The following is a 25,672-nucleotide window of genomic DNA, read 5'->3' on the forward strand; positions in this document are numbered from 1 at the left end:
CAGTTACAAACAGCCTCCAGAGAGCCTGTTCTACACCAGACCAAAGGAGCCAGACTGCAGCTAGAGCCCATCATCATCCTCATCTGGTTGTAAGTAGGCAATCTAGCATATTATTCGTGGCACTAATCTCTAATTTACCTCACATTAAAGAAACACTATAGTCCCCAGAAGCACTGCAGCTTAATGTAGTGGTTCTGGTGTCTATAGACTGTCCCTGCAGGCCTTTTAATGTAAACACGTCGGCACTCCAGCACTGGCATTAGTTAACATGGCAGAAAAATAATTGGAAAGGGTTAGGGGGGCTACTAATAAGGATAGGGGGAGAGGGGTAGGTAGAAAAATAATTGGAAGGGTTTAGGGGGGCTACTAATATGGATGGGAGGAGGGGGGAGGTAGAAAAATTATTGGAAGGGGTTAGGGAAGTACTAATATGAATGGAAGGGGTAGGGTGGGTTCTAATAGGCATGGAAGGGGTTAGGGGGTACTAATATGCATGGAAGGGGTTAGGGGGGTACTAATATGCATGGAAGGGGTAGGGGGTTACTAATATGCATGGAAGGGGTAGGGGAATATGCGTGGAAGGGGTAGGTGGGGTTCTTTTGTGCATGGAAGGGGTAGTGGTGGTTCTAATATTCATGGGAAGGGTAGGGGTGGTTCTAATGAGGAGGATCCCGGCGCTGTATCCGGGTAAGTAAAACCCCTTCCCTGTAGTGACCCTTTAATGTTATTATTTAATCATTTATATAGCGACTGCAAATTCCGTAGCGCTGTACAATGGGATAAACAACTCCTAGTTTACAGAATAAGAATATACCCGGCGAGTAAAAATGATATCCCCCCCCCAGATTTTTTGGGGTTCCGACGCCCATGCTCTTGTGTCCACATTTTCTTTGGGACTACACAGTTTTTCAAGGGCTGGAGTCAGTTTTTCAAAATTTGCCATCACGGGCTTCACAGCATCATAATGGGCGCTCCATCTTGTTTGGGAAAGTCTTCACTGTCACACCTAAATTCTCCATCAGCAATTCCCAACGATGCATTGAAACCGAAAAAAAGGAATACACTCTCTCCAATGTTCCAAAAAAGGTCACACAGGAAGCAACACTTCCAAATGAGTGCACCCCCACAGAGGTTCAGAGAATGGTTTGAACATGGCATAAACAAAGCCTTGGGATTAATCTCTTATTTTTGCCTGAACCCCACCATGAATCCCTGCCATAGTTGCAGCATTATGATATCCTTGACCACGCAAAGGCTTATGTCTGGTCCATCTTCCTCCAGATGTTGCAGGATATTTTCTGTGAGCTCAGCAGCAGTCTTTTCAGCAATAGGAAAGAAGCCCAAGAATTATTCCTTTACTTCAACATTGTCACCTTCAATATGAATATATCTGATCACTTCACACATCTGATCAGTGTTGGACACATCAGGGGTGCTGTCAAAAAGAATCCCAAAGTACTTTGCTTTCTTGAAATCAGCCACTATTTTGTCCTTCACGTGATTTCCAAAGGACAAACTAATTTTTTCAGAATTTTTTGGAGAGAAATAGGGAGTCATTCTCTTTCCAGATGCAACAGCATGTTTCAGACTCCTGAAATGTTCCTTTAAAATGGGATCATAGTTTGAGAGCAATTCTACCAATTCCAGTAAGTTGCCTTTCTATGACCACAAAAAGGAAGTGTCACGGCTTACCTTTGTGGGAGTCCGGTATGCAGAGATATGCTCACCCTTGCAATTAAACACAGGCCATGGTGGTCAGGGAAGAACTCACCTGGCCTGTGAGTCTGTGCACGGGGGCTGTGCAGGATGATGCTCCAAGTCGCAGTACAGATACAGACATAAACAGGAGAAATAACAAGCCAAGGTCAGGAATCAACAGGAGAACATTAACCCCTTAATGACACAACTTCTGGAATAAAAGGGAATCATGACGGAATATATCCGTTGTCTGTCCTTAAGGGGTTAAAACAGCAATACAGGAACCAGAGTCAATGAACTGACACTGCTCTCAGGGAGAGGCAGTGTCTTATACCTGGCTAATTGGGCCATCAGCTTCAGGTGTGCTGAGAATATTGGAGCAACCACAGATATGTCCAGCCCCCAGTGCTGGATACAAGGCAAGATCGGACTATAGGCTATACTTGAGCTGTAAGGTGGCTCAGATGAGAAACAACAGGCCCAGGACCACAAAGTACCCAGGTTCAAATCCCTTGTTGGGCACCTCTGGGGTAACCTCGTCTGGATGTCGTGGTGAGAACCATGACAGGAAGATTCTGGTGAGCCAGAAACAAAGTTACATCCAAGAGGTGATGCAAAATATCCCTCCATTTCCTTTTCTCTCTGTCCACTGTTTGATGGACATGATCAAGGCATTTTTGTAGCTTCAATCCTGCTCTCAAGGTCTTTTCTTCAAGCATGTAAGATGCTGCTCAGAAGCCTCATGATCAGGCACATTTGGGTTTAGCTTCCACCACAATTGAAACCCAGTAACAAAACTGGATGTGCCTTTTACTTTGTCATCAACAGCAAAAAATCTGCAGCAAGAACAAAACAAACTTTGTTTTGATGAAGAGTTCACCACCCACGTTCTAAGAATTTTTTCGCCATTAGGCAGAGCCCCATAGAACCATACAGTGGTCAGCTGTCGACTCTACCCTTTTGATTTCTCTCCTTGCCTTTCAACAGGACTGAATGGCCCATCTCTATTTTGGAAGAGTTTCCTTCCCTTCTTAAAGTGACACTATAGTCACCTGAAAAACTACAGCTTAATGTAGTTGTTCAAGTATGATCTATAGCTCCCTGCAGGCAATCCGATGTAAACACTGTATTTTCAGAGAAAATACAGTGTTTACATTGATTGATAGGAATACCTCCAGTGGCCGTCACTCAGACGGCCACCAGAGGGACTTCCTATAATTCAAGGACCTAAAAAGGCCCTGTACACGTCAGACGTATTAAAATACGTCTGACGTGTGCAGGAGAGAGAAGGCACTGTGTGCGCGCCTTCTCTCTCCAGCCTGTCAGCAGAGGAGGGGGGCAGGCAAACACCGCGAGCTGAGCTGTCAGTCAGCTCAGCTCGCAGCCGCGCACACCACGCGCATGCGCGGTAGTGTGCTCAGGACTTCAGAGGGTGGCATGAATGCCGCCCTCTGAAGTAAGTGCGCATGTGCACAAGGGAGCAATGACGCTTCCAAATGGAATTGTCTGATTGCTCCCTGCTCGCGCCCGCCTATTTCGTCATTTTGACGAAATAGGGGGCGCGGCTTCACGAGGCTCCTGGCGCTGGAACCAGGTGAGTAAAAGACTCTGCCTGGAGAGTCCCTTTAATAAGGTCCACTCTTAAAACATCTGGAACTGGAACTGGCCAAGCAACAACATCAGAATAAACTGACAGTTGAAAAGTCTCCTCTTCTTCTTCTTCATCATCAGAGTCTTCCTGATGCAGGCTTCTGCTGGCATCTCCTTCGTCTACATCACTTTCATCGCTTGAAGATAAAATTTATCTTCTCCAATTCTTGCACTTTCACATGTGAAATTTCTTGAGAAGATACTTCAGGCATTTCACCGCTGGATTCACCAGACTGAATGTCTTCAGCACTTTCTCCTGCTGCGGTAGATGTTGAAGGTGCAACATATTATAAAATTGATTCAGACATCGCCTCAGCTCACTTCTCTCTTGCCTTCTTACTTTTTTGTTGCGGAGACCCGCTTGGTCGATTTCGCATCATATTGGTGTTTTCTGCATAAAATCAAAATGTATTTTGGTTCTAGAGTTCGTTAGTGTGATATCTGTCGTATTTCCCATCTTGGCATACCATTTGTAAAAGTAGACAACCCAGGGTATTTAAACTTGGGTATGTCCAGTATTTTTTAGTAGTCACAAACTGTGGGCAAAGTTAGTGTTTACATTTATTTATTTTTGCATTTTGAATTCTCACAAACACTTCAATTTCACTGATATCAAAATTATATAGTTTACTGTTCTCGTATTTTTGTACAGCAGTATAATACATAAAAAATAGACATATATATCATGTTTATTTATTATTTAGTTCTAATTAAGTTTTACATTTCATTATTATTTTAAGAGTTGAGGCGGGTTCCCCTGCAGGCAGTGATCTAAACTGCTGATTCGGATTTAGGATGGATTTGCTGATGGGGGAACCCTTGTGCTGTCAGACAGTCCCCCCGATAAGGATCCTTGCAGAAGGTAAGTATCTGGGCTCCCTACAGGACTTGGTCCTTAGTGCGTACTATGCCACCCTAACGTCGTTAAAGATCTAATATTGCAGGGCGGCACAGTACGCCATAAAGGCGTTAAGGGGTTAAACACATTTCTAGGAACTGTATTGCTATAAAATGTAATACATTTATAAATACAAAACATCTTGAAAAAACAGAAACAGCATATTAAGGGATTTGGGTTTAAAAGATGGAGCGGATAGGGCAGAGGTTTTGTAGAAGGGGGCCAGGGTAAGGGTTTTGTAGAAAGGGTCTGGTGAAAAACTTCTAGAAAACTTCTGCCCTGCCCCTTTCTACAAAGCCCCTGGTCTCACCCCTTCTAGAAAACCCCTTATACAAAAACCCTGCACCCCTATTCCATAAACCTCCTCCACCCCTCCTACACAAAAACCCTGCACCCACCCTACATATCAAATTCATACCCCCCTTCATATAAAAACCCTGCACCCACCCTACATATCAAATGTGGTAAATGTATCATTTGTTACCCAGTCATTCTTAGCCTTACATTAATATTTTCAATCACTTTGCATTTCTGATCATCTATCTTCCAAGTTCCAAGTTCATTAAGCACATGACACGTTTGGACTATAACACAATTCTCTCAGACATCAAGGAAAATTTTGCTATAAAGCTTTCACATCTTTCTTTCCCTGAGACCCTATCCTTTATTACTTCATCAATTGGCCTTAACTTCAGACATGTCTGAGCTCTGCTGAGACTGGGCTATCTTCATTCTTTATTTTTTGTTAAATAAAAAAAGATTAGGCTAAATTATTAAAAAATATAGAAAAAAACTATTAAACAAATAAACAATGCTTAATGCAATTCTTGCGCTATATGAAGGTCCAACGGCAAGAACAGTGGCCCCAAACATATGTGCAGACTGGTTTACATTAAATAATGGAACGAGACAGGGTTGTCCCTTATCGCCCATTTTATATATTATGAAAATGCAGATCCTTGCTATTAATATAAGAAATAATTCCCGAATAAAAGGTTTCAGATATAGAGATAAAGAATTTAAGCTTAATTTATATGCAGACGATTTAATGTTGACCCTAACCGACCCTGTCGAATCCCTTGGTGCCCTGATGGAAGAGGTAAATAAATACAGTCTGATTTCAAACTATAAAATAAATGTAACTAAATCTACCTTCTTAGCTATTAACATCTTCAGGGAATGTAGTTTACATATAAAAGAAAGATATAATTTTAATTGTAATAAAAAGAAACTATCTTATCTGGGAATAACACTTACTGATGATTTAAAAGACACGATGCAAACACATTTCTTAAAAACATTTAGATCAACTCATGAGTCATTAAAAAGATGGAGACAAATCGAACTATCCTGGTGGGTAAGAATTAATTTGGTTAATTCGTATTTACTTCCCAAATGGTCCTATCTTTTTAGTATGGTCCCCCTAAGAATGCCCCAACCATGGTTAGCTATGATACAAGATATAAACAATTTTATATGGAAAGGAAAAAGGCCAAGAATGAATAAAAAACTCTTGATGCAGAAGAGTAGAAACGGAGGTATACATTTTCCAAATGTGAATATTACCTATTTAGCTAATATGATGTTCCATATATATAAGACGCAACTTTTAAGTTCTGAAGAAGATGGCTGGTACCATTTAGAAATGGAGATGTCAGAAACGGAAAAACTATATCAACTGATTTGGTTAACTAAACGGGATGAAAGAATTAAGAGGGTTTGTTCTTTAAATAATTGTTTGAAATCAATCCTGATGGAATGGGAAAAGTTGAGGATTAACAGCGGAATAAATAACAAAATATTGGGAAACTCTAACTTTTAAATTCTTTATTTTTTGCGTGCAAGGTTTCACAGGTATGCCGTGGTGCCACAATAGCAGTCACGTGCGCATTTTCAACATGCATTTTACATATGACACATAGAGGGTCTGCACAATTTTATATAATATTAATGATGGTCAGTGAGTATCACAGTTTTTATAACAATAGTAGTAGAATAAAGGGCTCAAGCGTATGGTGTTCTTGCTATTTTCATTGCTAATACTGACGTTTTTAACAATTGGGGCATGGGTATGCTTAGGGTTACAATTTATTTCGCTGAAGTTTGCCTGGCTTGTAGTAAAACGTTCTTATAGCAGTGATCGATTAATGCTAAGGCTAACAAAGAGGGTACCTTTCTTTTAATCAGTAGCGCTGTGAGTGCCTAGCTGCATTATAACACTCTTTAACGTAAAATAATCAAGCAAACTTAGAATAGACATGTGTGTTACTGAGCATAGGTTGCAAACAGCAAAGGCACAAATAGGTTAAACTCGCTTGAACCTGAGCTAGTCTGGACATAGCTTAGTAAATTACACAGGAGAATAACTACCAGTGACTTCTCCCCCCACAAACCCCCGTGTGAACAGGCTAGGGAAAACGATAGGGAAGCAGCAATGTCGGCAGACAGTAACATATCATGCAGAAAGAAAATAGTAATACTGCATAAAAACAGGCATAGTAAACATGCATAGTGAAGTCTCTAGCTTAGTAGGGACTTTACTGATCAATGATCTGTGTCCAGTCAGCCAATTCCCAAGTCTGGGAAGCAGAAAACCTGAAAGTGGGGGTTCAGTGAGGCGGCATGCAAGATTTCCCTGGGTGTGAGTCCCTCTCCGGCTTGTTTTCGGAGGCTATTGGAAGGGTAGCCCAGGCCTCCCGTCTCCTGTCTTGGCAAGTGGGCTCGGTCAGACCCTTTGGTGGTAGTCGCTGGGAGTACCGGGAGTCTTCTGTGCTGTGCAGAGGTATGTCTCTTATGGATCCGGCTTTGCTTTGTCTTCTGCTTGTGCTTGCGCAGCCGGTGCGACGGATGGTGCTTTGCTCGCCGCCAGGGTGGGGCCTTCCTCTGTGCCGCTGGCTGCTGCTTGGGGGTTGCAATCCGCCTGGGAGTGTCATGCTGTGTCAGCTGTTGAGGGGCCTTTCGTTGTGGCTCTTGGGGCTTTGGGGTGAGCTTCTCGTTGGCTTTCTGCCCAGAAGGGCTGTTTGTGTGCGGCCTGGGTGCTCGGTGGGCTGTGGTGCCTGGCATGGACCCACGTACCCCTTCCCCTGCTCGCCTTTGTCCGTTTTTCTCTCCCCCAGCCGCCGTTGCTACGCGTTCGTCTAAGTGCTTCCAGAACCGGGCGAAGACCTCGTCGATGTGTAGCAGCATGCGGTCGAGCGCAGCGCATCCATCTGCTGTGGTCTGCCTCGTGTCGCTTGCAGAAACTGTTTCCGCCATTTTGGGGGAGATCGCAGTTTAACAGCTTCCCGCTTTCTTCTGTACCCGCTTTCCGTATGGTGTGTAGTATGGACCGGGATGACCCCCACCGGTCCGGGGGGGGGGGAGGATTCACCGAGTGCCCACTCGTTGCTGGAGATCCTGGAGAGCGGCCGTCTCTCCCGGACTCAGTCCTCTGTAGGCCGCAAGCCTCGTTGGTTGATCCACTAGCGTAGAAGAACGGGAGAGGTACCGTTTGGTGCAGCAGCCTCTCCCGGTTATCAGCAGTAGAAGCTGCGGTTGGTAAGTGCCGTTTTTTGGGGGTGAAACACCCTGTTTTTCAACCCAGACGTGGGAGCTCGTGCTGAACACGTCTGGGCTGCTTAGCTGCTAGGCTCCGCCCCCCGAAACTCTAACTTTTGTATTATACAGTTAAGGATGAAAGATATTAATATAAGTGAGTGGACAGGGAAAGGCATTAAGTATATAAACCAAATAATATCAGGAGATAAAATCAAGTCATTTGAGAATTTGACACAAGAATTTTCGTTACCTAGGAAGGAGTGGTATAACTACTTAAGAATTAGAGGTTTTATTAAACATTTTTTGTTACCTCGACCCATAGAGGGTATAGAAAATCTGACTGCTTTATTAAAAAATGAGATAGTACCGCAAATAGCCTCAAAATCAAGGAGTGCTCTTCTTCAAATTGAAGCACCAATTACGAATGTAAATATTCAAAAATGGAGCAAAGAACTAAATGTACAGATCTTTAAAACTGAATGGGATCAAGTATTAATGCAAACAAGTAAAATAATTAATTGTTTGAGTCTTCTTTAGGTACTATTTAAATTAATGAACCGCTGGTATTTAGTCCCCACCAGAATGTCTAAAATGTATACCTCCAATTCCCCATTGTGTTGGAGATGTAATGAAAAAGAGGGGACTTTTGGATATATATGATGGGAATGCAGTAAGGTCAAAAATCTGTGGTATATGGCCTTTGAAACATTGGAATATATTATAGAGGGAAATATTCCTAGAGGCCATCATAATGGTTTATTTCATTTAAATTTACAAACACTTCAATTTAAAGAAAAATTTATATATGTACACTTCGTGGCAGCGATAAAAATAATAATCGCAAGGAATTGGAAGAGTAGTGCGAATTTTACACAGGTCCAATTATACTCACAAGTCCAATATCAATTAACTATGGAGGTCTTGGGATACCAGTCAGGTAAAATTAGAGATGTCAGTAATTTTTGGAGGAAAAAAAATGGAGAGTATAGATACTTAAATCCCTGGACAGAGTAATTAGAGTTTTTTTCTTTTTTTCTTGCTTTTTCTCTTTTTTTTGAATAAAAGGTAATGAAATAGAGGGTCCACTGATATTCCCCAAGTAGAGTATGCAATGCATGTTAGTGTCTGTTTTTGTAATGTGAGTTATGTCTATCACAGTAACGAAGGATCATGAAGTCAACTAGCCAATGTTGTGGTGCTATATAAGTAAGCTAAAAAAAAATAAGGACGATCTGTATGGTTATATATATTGCACTTTAATTGTAGAGAAAAAGGTTGGTTAAAATATTGGCATGTTTGGTGATCATGTTATTATGTTATATGGATTCATTTTATATGATAACATTTCTGAGCACAAGAGAAGATTTGGAATATTCACTATTGGGAATCTGGAAATATATTAATTTTATATGCTATACAATGTGAGGATAATGGTTCCTTTTGTTAATACTATTGTGGATGGAAATGTTTTGTATATGTGTCAAATAAAAAAAAAAATAATGAAATAAAAAAAACCCCAAAAAAAACTATAATGTAGCAATGCAGTCACGGAAACATGCTCGGGATCATATTTAACAGTTCTATCAGGGGCACTGTGTAAATCATTTTATTACTAGCATCTGTAGTTGGATTATTTGTGCCTAGTCTTGTTTTATATTAATACTGTATGCTGTGCAATTTGTATTTTTTTTTAAACCCTGCACACCTTCCCTTAATAAAAAAAAAAACACTGCACACCCCCCTTAATGAAAAAAACCAGCACACACCACTTTAATTGAAAAAAAAAAAACCTGCACCCCCCTTAATAAAAAAAATACCTGCACACCCAACTTAATAAAAAAAAACTGCACACCCCCTTAATAAATAAAAACCTGCACACCCCCTTAATAAAAAATAAAAACCTGCACACCCCCTTAATAAATAAAAACCTGCACACCCCCCTTAATAAAAAAATACAACCCTGCACACCCCCATTAATAATAAAAACCCTGCAGTGCACCCCCTTAATATATATATAAAAAACCTGCACACACACCCTTAATTAAAACAAAAAACCTGTACAGCACCTTAATTAAAAAAAAAAAAACTGCACCCCCCCCCTTAATTAATCCCCCATTGCACATAAAATGATCTACTCACATTTAATGATGCCTTGCCCTCTGCGCTGACATGCTCTGCTCCGAGCCTCCGACCGCTGGTGCCTCACAGATGATGAATCATTCTGCTCCTCCTGGAGATCCGTGAAGGTGGACAGGCAGCGCTGCTCACGTCGGTGTCAAGTTGCGCGAAGCTGCAACACTCCTCCCTCTGCTCCAAGTCATCCATATTACTGCAGTCAGTCAGTGCAGTATAGTGCGGCCGGGCCAGCCACAGATGCAGCCGCAAAGGCGCTACGGTGCGCACTGTCACAATTGATGGGGGGGGGGGTGACTCATGACACTGGCAAAAATAGCACCCCCCTAATGAGTGCCACCCGTGGCCCGCCACCCCCTCTTAGTACGCCACTGTGCATGGGATAGGCATATGGCTATCCTAGCTTTAAGATAAGGCCAGGGACTAATGAAAGCATTTAGAAAATTGGGCATACTAGATGGGCCGAATGGTTCTTATCTGCCATCACAGTCTATGTTTCTATGTTTCTATGTAAGCGGCAGTGCACATAAAACAGAATTATATCTTGCTTTCAGCTGAACAGCCATGACCCCTCACTGCAATACTCCAGATTTTGGTTGATACTTTATAAGCACCAAACATCAATATATCATTTTGAACTCATCAAAACATGTTGGAGTACAGAATATTGCTTTCTCTTTTTATATTAGAATTGAATTCGTAGAGGTCTACCAGACAATTTGTTCAGTTCTGTAGAAATATACCGAATTCCTCCCACACACAAAGTTAAAGGAACACCATAGCGTTAGCAATACAAATGTTTATTCCTAACGCGATGGTGTCCTAATCACTATTTAGGTGACCACTCACCAAGGGTTAAAAAAATATATTTTACTTACTTTTTTATCCCAGCCCACGCTGCTCTCTCTATGGTTGGCCTCACCTTCTTGCCTGATATCATCAGTCATCAATCCCATAGGAAAGATATGGAAGAGACAGGATTTGACGAATGATTGGACATGAGGGGTGAAGGAGAGGTTGGAGTAAAAAATAACACCCAGGCAGCGAGCCTGTGAGGTAGAGGTGATGGTAGCGCTGTTGACTTGGAGGGAGACAGACAAAGGGGTAGTAACACTTGAGGGAGCAAAGACCAGAAGTTCTGTTTTGGACAGGTTGAGTTTAAGGAAGTGAGCAGCCATCCATTTGGAAATCGAAGAGAGGCAGTCAGAGACATCAGTCAAGACGGGTGCAAAGAGATCAGGAGAGGACAGGTAGATTTGCGTGTCATCCGAATAGAAATGATAACAGAAAAAAATGATAACAGAAACTGATGAGTTTACCAAGGGGAGGCAGTGTAGATAGAGAATAGTAGGGGGAAGAGGCAAAGTCAGAGAAAGAAACACTGAAAGAGCGCTGGGAGAGGTAGGAGGAGCACCAGGAGAGAGCAGTATCCCGTAGACCAAAATTACGGAGAATGCGAAGAAGATGTTGATGATCAAAAGTGTCAAAGGCAGCAGAAAGATCAAGGAGAATTAGGGTAGAGTAATGGCTGCGAGATTTAGCAGCAATTAGATCGTTGGATAATTTGGTCACAGCCGTTTCGACAGAATAACCAGTGCGGAATCCAGACTGAAGGGGGTCAAGCAGAGAGTTGGTTTTGAGAAAGTCAATCAGTCTTGTGTACACAACTCTCTCGAGAATCTTGGGGGCAAATGGCAGTAGCGAGATAGGGCGGTAGTTGGATGGGGAGTTGGGGTCAAGGCTGGGCTTTTTCAGAATTGGGGTTACAGTTGCATGTTTGAAATGTGAGGGAAATGTGCCAGAGGAAAGGGAGAGATTGAAAATTTTAGCGAGGGGAAGAGTAAGAGAGGGAGACATATTGCGGATGGTATATGAATGAATAGGATTGAGGGAACAGGTGGTGGGGCGGGAGGACCAGAGCAGAGCAGAAACCTCTTCTGCTCTAGTAGGTGTGAATGAGTGTAGAGTGGTGGAGGGAGTGGGGTTGGGTGATGTAATGGTAGGGGAAGGAGAGAAATAAGCAATCTCTTCTCTGAATGTAGAGATCTTCTCAGTGAAGTGAGATGCAAAGTTTGTGGCGGACAAGGTGGTAGACGGAGGGGGATTAACAGGGTGAAGAAGAGCATCAAAAGTGTGAAATAGGTGTTTGGGTTGATGGGACAGTGTACTTATGAGGGTGTTAAAGTAATGTACTTTTGCAGCAGAGAGAGCCAGGCTATAGGAGCGCTGCCAAAAAATTTTTAGTGGAGGAAGTCAGATGGAAAGTGAGACTTTCTTCAGTAGCGTTCAACAGTTCTAGAACATTTTTGGAGGTAACGGGTCAGTTTGGTGTGTCAGGATTGTAGTCGGGGGCTCTTGCTGCCTTTAATTGTAGGAGGTGCCATGATGTCGAGTTGAGAGGAGAGAGTTGAGTTGTAGAGTGAGGTAAGCCGTGTTAGGGCAAGTTAGATTTGAGATGGGTAAGAGGAGAGTATTGAGTTTGGTGGAGAAATGCTGGAGATCAAGGCAGTGGAGGTTTCTGTGAGATTGAAGAGTTGTGGGTGGTGAAATGTGGGTACGGGGTATGCCGATGTCCAATGTTAGCAGATGGTGGTCAGACAAAGGAAATGGAACAGTGGAGAGATTAAAGGTGGTACAGAGATTGGTGAAGATGAGGTCAAGAGTGTTTCCGGCTGTATGAGTTGCTGAAGTTGACAACTGCGTGAGGCCAAAGGAGGAGGTTACAGAGAGCAGACTGGAGGCATCAGGGCAGTTGTTGTTGATTCGGATGTTAAAGTCCCCAAGTATGAGGGAGGAAGTGCTAGAGGATAGAAAGTGGGGCAGACAGTCTGCCTCTGAGCTATGTCCTGGTTTGCAGTAGGGAGCTTTTAAAACTCAGACTGTGGAAAGAGAGAGGATAGGGCCAAAAAAGGCCTGCAATAAAACTATGGAATGGAGATGCACAGTAGAGGTGAGGATTGGTCAAGCAAGACCATTTGGGTGGGTATCAATAAAAATAAGGGGGGGAGGGGGGGGGAGAGAGCAGAAATAACAGAGAAAGTCTTTAGAGATAAGCAGATAGTTGAATAACATTTAAGTGAACAAACCAACAATGATGAGTAGGGCAGGGAACAAATACCTTTAGCATGCAGAACAAAACAAACTACAAAATATATGCATGTTTGTCTGAATAAGCACATACACACATATATATATATATATATTTTTTTTCTTTTTTTTTTTTTTTAAACACACATATAGTAAAGAACAAGCACGCCCAGGTATATTACAATGACAAAGAAATAGTGGTTAAAGATACATGGTTTAAAAAAAATACACAAGTAGTTCAAATGCAATAAAACGATAGTGTCCAATATTAGGGATTGACAGTGTCCTCCATTGTCTACCTTGCTGTAGATGTTCTGAGCTATGTCCTGGTTTGCAGTAGGGAGCTTTTAAAACTCAGACTTGCTTAAGGCACTGCTTGCTCCCAGTAAAATGTGAGCTATAGTAGTGGTTATAGTCTGTATGTGCATTGCATGTGCTGTTTGAGTAAAAGGATGTGAACTGGCTACGGGATACGAGATGGTTTGTTGAAACTTTATCCTTTTTCCCTCTGATTTGATGATTTAACTCACTGCATAGAAGTATAACTGAAATAGCGCACACCTTAAACTGTTTGTCCGTGTTGAGGGTGTAAGAGAATTCCACCTTAGTTAAACAAATAACACAGAAAAGTATGAAACATTCTGACTGTATATATAGTGGTACTTTATAGATGTTCCTCTAGAGAGTTGTATACTTCAGAATTCAGAGTGTGTACCGCACTGTTCAGTCACTGAATGTGAAAAGCTGTACTAGGTCCAAATCCAGGAACCTTTAATCCTAAGGGTGGGTTAAAGAGCTGCAGCTATCAGAAGGGATTCTTATCCAAAGTCACTGCTCAGACATAGGACTGCTTTATGTCTTTATCATAAGCTTATACAGAGAAACAGGCCAAGGGCTTATACAGAGAAACTGTGGTAAAAATAAATTTAGTAGGCCGAGATTACCACGTGGCATGCGTACGTGCATATACTGACGTATCGGTCGGTTGGTTGCACGTGGCAAAGATACGATCAGTAGTGTACTGAGCATGTGCAAGAATACCGGATGTAGTATTCCCCTCCTCCATTGTGCTGGACAAGCCATGCGGTCAAGCAGGAAGTTAATTCTTATTTGTTTTGATTGGTTAAGAGAATGTGCGGGTGGAGCTTAATATGGGAGGAGTTATGTGCCTATATAAGGAGCCTGCACTATTGTCCGGGGCTCAGAACTTGTTGTATTTTGGTGACATTAGTCCCTCTGAGTCCCGATCGGTGAACCGAATAAAGAATCTCTTCCTTCCTGAAGAAACCTGTGTCCATCTCTCTGTGCTTGGCTTCCGTCAGTTTCTCCGGTATCAAAACAGGCCAAGAGAGAAAGTTGATACAGAGAGAGGAATGGATATTGTATTATGCCAGGACCTCAGAAACACACATTCTGCTTTTACTATATATTAAAACAAACAATTGTCCAGGTTCCTGGAGTTTATGAGCTCAAAAGCCATAAAACATACTGGTCTAACCTTAGTAAAGTTTCTGGAATAAGCTGAAATTAATATCCTGTCCTGATCTAAAAGAAACGGCAACATTCGAGGCCCGTGCATTACATTTTCCACTTCACAGTCAGTTGCATTGGCATTGTGTATTCTCCATTGCTGGGTTTAGGGAGCACTTCCTTGGATGATAAAGTTCCACCGGAGGCATACAAGGAGTATATTGAGAGTTATTCACAACATGTTTTACATGTCATTGATCTGAGCAAAGATCTTCATTCCACAAGCTCCAACTCAAATCAGTAATGGAGTTATTTACTAAAGTGCATAGGCGTGCGCAGCCTGTTGCATTAGGGTGTGCACCCTAAAGCACAAACACACACGCCGCGTGTATATGTATTTTTATATACACACACACACATATATATATATATATATATATATATATACATACACACACACACAAATACAAGTATACGTAGGTGCAGTGTATGTGTGATTGTGAGCTGAGCTGTGCAGTGTGTGTGATTGTGAGCGGTGCAGCGTGTAAGGGGTGCAGTGTGTGTTATTGTGAGGGGTACAGTGTATGTAATTGTAAGGGGTACAGTTTGTGTAATTGTGAGGGATTCAGTGTGTGTGGGGTACAGTGTGTATGATTGTGAGGGGTGCACTGTGTGGGCGACAGGGGTTAGGAGGGTGGAGGGGCAGCAACAGGGGTTGAGGGGGTAGAGGGACAGGAGGTGGGGGGTGGAGGGGCAGTGACAGGGGGTAGCGGGGGTAGACGGTTAGTGACAGGGGTTAGGGGGTAGTAACAGGGGTTAGGGGTGGTAGAGGGGTAGTGACAAGGATTAGGGGGTAGTGACAGGGGTTAGGGGGTTAGAGGGGTAGTGACAGGGGTTGGGGGGGTAGTGACAGGGGTTGGGGGGTAGTGACAGGGGTTAGGGGGTAGTGACAGGGGTTAAGGGGGGTAGTGACAGGGGTTAGAGGGGGTAGTGACGGGGTTAGGGGGGTAGTGACGGGGGTTAGGGGGGTAGTGACAGGGATTAGGGGGGTAGTGACAGGGGTTAGGGGGGTAGTGACGGGGGTTAGGGGGGTAGTGACAGGGGTTAGGGGGTAGTGACAGGGGTTAGGGGGTTATAGGGGTAGTGACAGGGGTTAGGGGGGTAGTGACAGGGGTTAGGGAGGTAGAGGGGTAGTGACAGGGGTTAGAGGGGTAGTGAAAGGGGTTAGAGGGGTAGTGAAAGGGGTTAGAGGGGTAGTGACAGGGGTTAAGGGGGTAGTGACAGGGGTTAAGGGGGTTAGAGGGGTAGTGACAGGGGTTGGGGGGTAGTGACAGGGGTTAGGGACAGGGGTTAGAGGGGTAGTGGCAGGGGTTAGAGGGGTAGTGACAGGGGTTAGAGGGGTAGGGAGTGACAGGGGTTAGAGGGCTAGGGACAGGGGTTAGGGGGGGTATGGGTGCAGAGGCAGGGTGGGGGGGGGCAGTGAGTGACAGGGGGCAGAGGGGGGTTTAAATACCTGCCCTGGTGGTCCAGTGGGCGCCCTCTCTCTTCAGTCTGCAGCTCCGCCGGGAGTGAGCTGCAGACCACATGGTGAGTCTCGCGATCTCCAGGCAGAGCGTTGCCGTGGCAACGCTCTGACAGGCTGGAGATCGCGAGATACTTCAGTCTGCAGCTCACTCCCGGCGGAGCTGCAGACTGAGGATCAGGGCAGACGGACAGGAGGGGCCTCTCACCCGGCGGCATTGTGTGCACGCCGCCGGCCCCCTCCTGTGTCGGGTCCTCGGTCATAGACCGAGGACCCGACATGTTAGTCTGCCCAAAGGTAGTGCAGCACGGAGGTGTGATTAGGGTGTGCCCAGGCACACCCGGCACACCCAGTGCGCACGCCTATGCTAAAGTGAGAATTCAAGGTGAATTTAAGGTGAATTTCAAATTTTAAGGCCAGAGTAGTGACAGAGATTTTAGTCCAGTTTGGCTATTTGACCTTAAATTCTAAATTCACCTTGAATTCACCTTGATGTAAATTTGGATACTCAAATGTACTTGATTAGATAAAAGTCTCTAGAGCCAATTTCATGTACGTGAAGCTACATCTCAAAATATTCTTCAACTTTTAAGGACTAGAGGAATTAATGCTCACTTCTCTGGCTCTCGCGGGGTTAAACGTGCTTTTACTGTACAAACCCTGCTTAACCCCTTAAGGACACATGACATGTGTGACATGGCATGATTCCCTTTTATTCCAGAAGTCTGGTCCTTAAGGGGTTAAAACAGAGAATGCAATCATTTTTCAACTGTTTTATTGGACTGTAATCTGCTTTAACAAATCAATGTGTTTTACTCCTTTGTCTGCAAGGCATAATAGAAAGGCCTGGGTATAATTGACACTGTGCTTTCACAGTGAGCCAGCTGAACTTGTTTGACAGGATACATGGAACTGGATAAACAAGCTTGCTGTGTCTGACGCACAGTGACATCATTAGAGGCATAAGTCATGCAGACAATTTACCTCAGCTAAAAATAATACACTTGCAGATAGACTTGCTAAATGTGGATTCACAGAGCGTTGGAGATCTATTTGGAGAGAAAAAAAAGAAAAGTGTGTTGACATGCTGTCAAAAATATTTTTGGAAGATGTATTTTAAGTCCTTACTAGTTCCAAGTATCGCTGATTTATCCATTGAACAAACAGCTTTGTCTTAGGCAGATAAAAATGTTCCTGTGGATTAAAGTGTTTGTTGACTCCAAAGTGGAAGAAGGGGAAAAAAAAAATAACCTCCAACTATGTGTCAGTGTGTCTGTCAGTAATAGAGTATGTCTGTCAGTAAGTGTGTGTTTCACTGAGTGTATGTCAATGGAAGTGTGTGTTGGTTAAGCCGTGTGTGTGCCTGTCTGTGTCTCTGGGTGTGTCTATCAGTGAGAGCGTAAAGGAGACCCTTCTCTGATTCTTGCATGGGTTCCTGTGATTCTTAGTCATGCTCCTGGATAATGGAAAACAGTTTGCCCCCTTACCTAAGCCCCTGCTGGGCTACATTGCACCCTGGTGGTCCAGTGATGCTCTTTGGGCTTCTGCGGAGCTGCAAAGACAGAAGCTGCAACTATTGCCATTCATTGGCCGAGAGCATCAGTTCACAGAAGGTTGCACAGAATTGAAATTTGCCAGCCTGGAACTCTAGATCAAAGTTGCCTGAGGACACACCTATGATGCTGACGGAGGTGGAGTTACAACTTCGGCAGCTAAGGGGTTAAACCCTCTACGTGCGTGGTTCTTAAGCACAATGCTGCACATACAGACTCCAGGAACCATGACCAGCTCATATCACTGAAGTGGTCATAGTGCTTGGAATAACCATTTGTTGAGCAGTTACAGAGTTACAATTCCATGTTGATCGGAGGTGTTTTTGGGTGATATACCTGTGTCTACTATTGGTAGCTGACAATTCAAGAATTCAGAATTTGCAAATCTGTGTGTTTCCTTGTCTGTCTGAGAAATCTCATACATATATATGAAAGGTTATTTCTCTTCTAAAAGAGAAAGAACCCTTCTATAACTCTGTAGTAGTGTTGTCGCGAACCCAAAACCGCGCGAACCGCCATTGACTTCAATGGGCAGGCGAATTTTAAAACCAACAGGGACTCTTTCTGGCCACAAAAGTGATGGAAAAGTTGTTTCAAGGGGACTAACACCTGGACTGTGGCATGCCGGAGGGGGATCCATGGCAAAACTCCCATGGAAAATTACACAGTTGATGCAGAGTCTGCTTTTAATCCATAAAGGGCAGAAATCACCTAACATTGACACCTGTCCTCAAAGCCCCTGATACACACTGACACAGAGCAGAATAGAGACTGTTCCCCGTCCTCAGAGACCATGATACACACTGACACAGAGCAGAATAGAGACTGTTACCCCTACATAGGGTCACTTGGCAGATATGGCGGGGTCGTGGGACGGGGATGATGACTTTCACCTCTTCCCCTGTTAGATTCCCGTTGTGCTGTGACATCACCCTTATACGCTGTGTAAAGCATACTATATAATTTGATCAGCATGGCCACTTGAGTTTTTATAGTTTTCACGCTGCTTGTAGTTTATATATGGTTCACAAAAATCAAACAAACGATAAAGTAAACATGTAAGGATTCAGAATATTCTTTCAAACCCTTACACATTGTGTGTACGTATTTTTTGTCTTAAGTTTGTGGCTTTAAAGAGGTTCACGTTGTTTCTATGATGTGCATAACATGTTCTTGTAAATGTTTGTTAAATTTTTCCTGGAATTGTAATTTTTCAATCTGAATAAAGATAGTCAAATCCCTGATACACACTGACACAGAGCAGAATAGGGACTGTTCCTCCTACATAGGGTCACTTGGCAGATATGGATTGACACCTATCCTAATGATCCCTGATACACACTGACACAGAGCAGAATAGAGACTGTTCCCCCTACATAGGGTCACTTGGCAGATATGGATTGACACCTGTCCTCAGAGACCATGATACACACTGACACAGAGAAGAATAGAGACTGTTCCCCCTACATAGGGTCACTTGGCAGATATGGATTGACACCTGTCCTCAGAGATCATGATACACACTGACACAGAGCAGAATAGAGACTGTTCCCCCTACATAGGGTCACTTGGCAGGTATGGATTGACACCTATCCTAAGGATCCCTGATACACACTGACACAGAGCAGAATAGGGACTGTTCCCCCTACATAGGGTCACTTGGCAGACATGGATTGACACCTGTCCTCAGTACCCTGATACACACTGACACAGAGCAGAATAGAGACTGTTCCCTGTCCACAGAGACCATGATACACACTGACACAGAGCAGAATAGAGACTGTTCACCGTCCACAGAGACCATGATACACACTGACACAGAGCAGAAAAGAGACTGTTCCCCGTCCACAGAGACCATGATACACACTGACACAGAGCAGAATAGGGACTGTTCCCCCTACATAGGGTCACTTGGCAGGTATGGATTGACACCTGTCCTCAAAGCCCATGATACACACTGGGGGGAGCTACTGTCCTCCCCAACCACTGCGTGGTGGGTGGGGGCCATAAATCACAATGGGGGGACCTACTGTCCTCCCCCCCTCGGCCCCCACCCCTGCGCGGTGGGTGGGGGCCATAAATCACAATGGGGGGGGCTACTTTCCTCCCCCCCGGCCCCCATCCCTGCGCGGTGGGTGGGGGGCATAAATCACAATGGGACGGACCTACAGATAGGAGTGGAGTATTGTTCATATCAGTTTAATACCTTCCGCGTCTCCTATCAGTGGACGTGTATATGGCAGCCATTTTAGGAACCGCACACCTGGGACCCGAGCAAGGTCACCTCGTTCAAGCTGCTCTGGTTCCTTGATGAGCCAGCTGCCCGTGAGTTAACATGTCCCGTGGAGAAGCACTCTGTCCTGTAACGCCTCACCACAAAAAAATTGAATAAATAACTGCACTCGGAGTGGTGAGTTTAGTAAATGTTCATATCAGTTTAATACCTTCCGCGTCTCCTATCAGTGGACATGTATATGGCAGCCATTTTAGGAACCGCACACCTGGGACCCGAGCAAGGTCACCTCTTTCAACAGGCGACATGATTTGGCCCTGTAAAACTATCCTGGATATTCTCTACAATTTCTATGGATATGGCATTGATTTATGTAACAGGGAGATGGAAGAAGATGCTTGGTCGGTCCTCTTACTTGAAATTTGGGGCACTGCGCGGGCAAGCTAATGTGCCACCAGATAGGAGTGGTGAGTTTAGTATTGTTCATATCAGTTTAATACCTTCCGCGTCTCCTATCAGAGGACATGTATATGGCAGCCATTTTAGGAACCGCACACCTGGGACCCGAGCAAGGTCACCTCTTTCAACAGGCGACATGATTTGGCCCTGTAAAACTATCCTGGATATTCTCTACAATTTCTATGGATATGGCATTGATTTATGTAACAGGGAGATGGAAGAAGATGCTTGGTCGGTCCTCTTACTTGAAATTTGGGGCACTGCGCGGGCAAGCTAATGTGCCACCAGATAGGAGTGGTGAGTTTAGTATTGTTCATATCAGTTTAATACCTTCCGCGTCTCCTATCAGAGGACATGTATATGGCAGCCATTTTAGGAACCGCACACCTGGGACCCGAGCAAGGCCACCTCTTTCAACAGGCGACATGATTTGGCCCTGTAAAACTATCCTGGATATTCTCTACAATTTCTATGGATATGGCATTGATTTATGTAACAGGGAGATGGAAGAAGATGCTTGGTCGGTCCTCTTACTTGAAATTTGGGGCACAGCGCGGGCAAGCTAATGTGCCACCAGATAGGAGTGGTGAGTTTAGTATTGTTCATATCAGTTTAATACCTTCCGCGTCTCCTATCAGAGGACATGTATATGGCAGCCATTTTAGGAACCGCACACCTGGGACCCGAGCAAGGTCACCTCTTTCAACAGGCGACATGATTTGGCCCTGTAAAACTATCCTGGATATTCTCTACAATTTCTATGGATATGGCATTGATTTATGTAACAGGGAGATGGAAGAAGATGCTTGGTCTGTCCTCTTACTTGAAATTTGGGGCACTGCGCGGGCAAGCTAATGTGCCACCAGATAGGAGTGGTGAGTTTAGTATTGTTCATATCAGTTTAATACCTTCCACGTCTCCTATCAGTGGACGTGTAAATGGCAGAGATTTTTAATTGTTGAATCACCTCCCCTTTTTAGGCCAAGGTGGGAAGATGCTTAGACCACTGGTATATTGGTGCCATCTTGGAGGATTTTTTTGGGGTTTGGTTTTTGAAGCCACAGTGCTGCACCAGTGGGCCTAAAAATTAGGCATGTACACATGCCTGAAAAATTTGGTATTGTTGCAGCCGCTGCTGTAGCAGCGGCCAGAAAAATTGATGTTTGTTTCACAGGCAGAAAGTGCCCTAAAACATGGCGGCTTGAACCCTAGTTGGTGGCGGATAAGTCACGCAAGTCAAACGTCATTCAGAGCTAAAATACAGCAGCGTGTGGACCATTTTTAGCCCAAGGCAGCTCATCTCATCAGGCCTTTTTTAATCGAATGTATCGCCCAGTGTCAGTCCCTTCGGGATCCATCCCTCATTCATCTTAATAAAGGAGAGGTAATCTAGACTTTTTTGACCTAGGCGACTTCTCTTCTCAGTGACAATACCTCCTGCTGCACTGAAGGTCCTTTCTGACAGGAAACTTGAAGCGGGGCAGGCCAGAAGTTCTATCGCAAATTGGGATAGCTCAGGCCACAGGTCAAGCCTGCACACCCAGTAGTCAAGGGGTTCATCGCTCCTCAGAGTGTCGATATCTGCAGTTAAGGCGAGGTAGTTTGCTACCTGTCGGTCGAGTCGCTCTCTGAGGGTGGATCCCGAAGGGCTGTGGCGAAGCATAGGACTTAAAAAGGTCCGCATGTCCTCCATCAACAACACGTCTTTAAAGCGTCCTGTCCTTGCCGGCGTGGTCGTGGGAGGAGGAGGAGGATGACTTCCACCTCTCCCCCTGTTAGATTCCCGTTGTGCTGTGACATCACCCTTATACGCTGTGTAAAGCATACTTTTTAATTTATTTTGCAAATGCTGCATCCTTTCCGACTTGTTGTAATTCGGTAACATTTCCGCCACTTTCTGCTTATACCGGGGGTCTAGTAGCGTGGACACCCAGTACAGGTCGTTCTCCTTCAGCCTTTTTTATACGAGGGTCCCTCAACAGGCAGGACAGCATGAAAGACCCCATTTGCACAAGGTTGGATGCCGAGCTACTCATTTCCCGTTCCTCCTCCTCACTGATGTCATTGAAGGTATGTTCTTCCCCCCAGCCACGTACAACACCACGGGTACCAGATAGGTGACAACGAGCACCCTGGGATGCCTGTTGTGTTTGGTCTTGCTCCTCCTCCTCCTCAAAGCTACAATCCTCCTCTGACTCCTCTTCCTCACAATCCTCTTCCAGCGTTGCCGCAGGTCCAGCAAGCGATGCTGATAAGGCTGTTTCTGGTGGTGATGGTGACCACAACTCTTCCTCTTCCTCTTCACGCTCATCTACAGCCTGATCCAGCACTCTTCGCAGGGCACGTTCCAGGAAGAAAACAAATGGTATGATGTCGCTGATGGTGCCTTCGTTGCGACTGACTAGGTTTGTCACCTCCTCAAAAGGACGCATGAGCCTACAGGCATTGCGCATGAGCGTCCAGTAACGTGGCAAAAAAATTCCCAGCTCCCCAGAGGCTGTCCTAGCACCCCGGTCATACAAATAGTCATTAACAGCTTTTTCTTGTTGGAGCAGGCGGTCGAACATTAGGAGTGTGGAATTCCAACGTGTAGGGCTGTCGCAAATCAAGCGCCTCACTGGCATATTGTTTCGCCGCTGGATATCGGCAAAGTGAGCCATGGCCGTGTAGGAACGCCTGAAATGGCCACACACCTTCCTGGCCTGCTTCAGGACGTCCTGTAAGCCTGTGTACTTATGCACAAAGCGTTGTACGATCAGATTACACACATGTGCCATGCACGGCACATGTGTCAACTGGCCCAACTTCAATGCCGCTATCAAATTCTTTCCGTTGTCACACACCACTTTGCCGATATCCAGTTGCTGCGGAGTCAGCCACTTTTCCACCTGTGCGTTCAGGGCGGACAGGAGTGCTTGTCCGGTGTGACTCTCTGCTTTCAAGCAAGTCAAACCCAAGACGGCGTGACACTGCCGTATCCGGGATGTGGAATAGTACCTGGGGAGCTGGGGGGGTGCCGTTGATGTGGAGCAAGACGCAGCAGCACAAGAGGACTCAGCCGAGGAGGTTATGGAAGAGGATGGAGTAGGAGGAGTAGAGGAGGTGGCAGCAGGACTGCCTGCAATTCGTGGCGGTGTCACCAACTCCTCTGCATTGCCACGCATTCCTTGCTTGTCCGCCGTCAGCAGGTTTACCCAATGCACAGTGTAGGTGATATACCTGCCCTGACCATGCTTTGCAGACCAGGTATCAGTGGTCAGATGGACCCTTGCCCCAACACTGTGTGCCAGACATGCCATGACTTCCTTTTGCACAATCGAGTACAAGTTGGGGATTGCCTTTTGTGAAAAGAAATTCCGGCCGGGTACCTTCCACTGCGGTGTCCCAATAGCTACAAATTTTTTGAACGCCTCAGACTCAACCAGATTGTATGATAAAAGCTGGCGGGCTAATAGTTCGGACAAGCCAGCTGTCAGACGCTGGGCAAGGGGGTGACATTGGCTTCTTACGCTCAAACATGTCCTTGACAGACACATGACTGTGGGCAGATGAGCGGGAACTGCTCAAGGCGGGAGACGGAGTGGCGGATGGTTGAGAGGGGGCAAGAAGGACAGCAGTGGTTGACGTGGCTGAAGATGCTAGACCAGGAGGAGGATGGCGGCTTAGAGTAGGCGTGCTGCTTGTACTCATGTGTTGATCCCATAGGCGTTTGTGATGTGAGATCATGTGCCTACGCAAAGCAGTTGTACCTAGGTGGGTGTTGGACCTCCCACGACTCAGTTTCCTTTGGCACAGGTTGCAAATGGCATCGCTGTTGTCCGAGGCAGACACACAAAAAAAATGCCACACTGCTGAGCTCTGCAATGACGGCATTCTGGTGGTGGACACAGCATGCGTTGATTGGCGTGCTGTCGGGCTGACCCCGGGTGCCAATGCATGCTGCCTGACTGTGCCACTAGCTCCTTGCGATGACCCCCCCCTGCTTCCAACTCGTCTCCTCCTCCTCTCTGTCTCCCCATCTGAACTTTCGCCCTGTTCTTCTTCTTGCCGAGAAGGCACCCACGTGACATCCATGGACGCATCGTCATCATCAACCACTTCGCTTGTATCTGACAACTCAGAAAAGGAAGCAGCAGCGGGTACAACATCATCATCATCAAACCGTACCTCCATGTGTTTAATGCTGCCTGCCTGAGACATATCCCTGTTATCTACATCCTCTAGCAATAATGGTTGCGCATCACTCATTTCTTCAAACGGGTGTGTGAATAACTCCTCTGACATACCAAGTAAAGCGGCTGTGGTGCTAGTTTTGGTGGTGGCGGCAGGCGGGTGAGTGGTATCTTGAGAGGTGCCTGAAGCTAAGCTGGAGGAGGATGGTGCGTCAAGGTTCCGAGCGGAGGCTGTACAAGATTGGGTGTCTTGTGTTAGCCAGTCAACTATGTCCTCAGAACTTTTCAAGTTCAGGGTACGTGGCTTCTGAAAACTGGGCATTATTCTAGGGCAAAAGGGAATCACAGCACCACGACCACGACGGCCCCTGCGGGGTGGCCTGCCTCTGCCTGTCATTTTTTTGGGGATTAGTGGTACTATGCGTGCAAGCTACTGTGAGACCAGATATGATTGGCAATGTGAACTGTAACAGTTCTGCAGAGCACACACTGTAGGCCTGACACACCCGCTTGAAGACAAGTAACTGCTATTCAATCTATAACAGTGAAAAACAAATTTTGGTTTTAAAAGCACGCTATAGAGACACCAGATATGATTGGCAATGTGCACTGGAACAGTTCTGGAGAGCACACGCTGAAGGAAGGACTGACAGAGCCGCTTGAAGGACACTGACTGGCTGCTATTAGCTTACACTAGAAACCTCTTTTCTTTGTAAAAGCACGCTATAGAGACACCAGATATGATTGGCAATGTGCACTTGAACAGTTCTGCAGAGCACACACTGTAGGCCTGACACACCCGCTTGAAGACAAGTAACTGCTATTCAATCTATAACAGTGAAAAACAAATTTTGGTTTTAAAAGCACGCTATAGAGACACCAGATATGATTGGCAATGTGCACTTGAACAGTTCTGCAGAGCACACACTGTAGGCCTGACACACCCGCTTGAAGACAAGTAACTGCTATTCAATCTATAACAGTGAAAAACAAATTTTGGTTTTAAAAGCACGCTATAGAGACACCAGATATGATTGGCAATGTGCACTGGAACAGTTCTGCAGAGCACACACTGTAGGCCTGACACACCCGCTTGAAGACAAGTAACTGCTATTCAATCTATAACAGTGAAAAACAAATTTTGGTTTTAAAAGCACGCTATAGAGACACCAGATATGATTGGCAATGTGCACTGGAACAGTTCTGGAGAGTACACGCTGAAGGAAGGACTGACAGAGCCGCTTGAAGGACACTGACTGG

At 45.0% G+C, this 25,672-nt stretch overlaps 1 pseudogene; it reads right to left on the bottom strand.

The window, feature by feature from the left end:
• Nucleotides 1–1,174: 1,174 nt before the first annotated feature.
• LOC134586176 (uncharacterized) lies at nt 1,175–3,728 on the bottom strand (annotated as a pseudogene).
• Nucleotides 3,729–25,672: the final 21,944 nt, after the last annotated feature.

This window comes from Pelobates fuscus, chromosome 2 (assembly GCF_036172605.1).
Source record: "Pelobates fuscus isolate aPelFus1 chromosome 2, aPelFus1.pri, whole genome shotgun sequence".
NCBI lineage: Eukaryota > Metazoa > Chordata > Amphibia > Anura > Pelobatidae > Pelobates > Pelobates fuscus.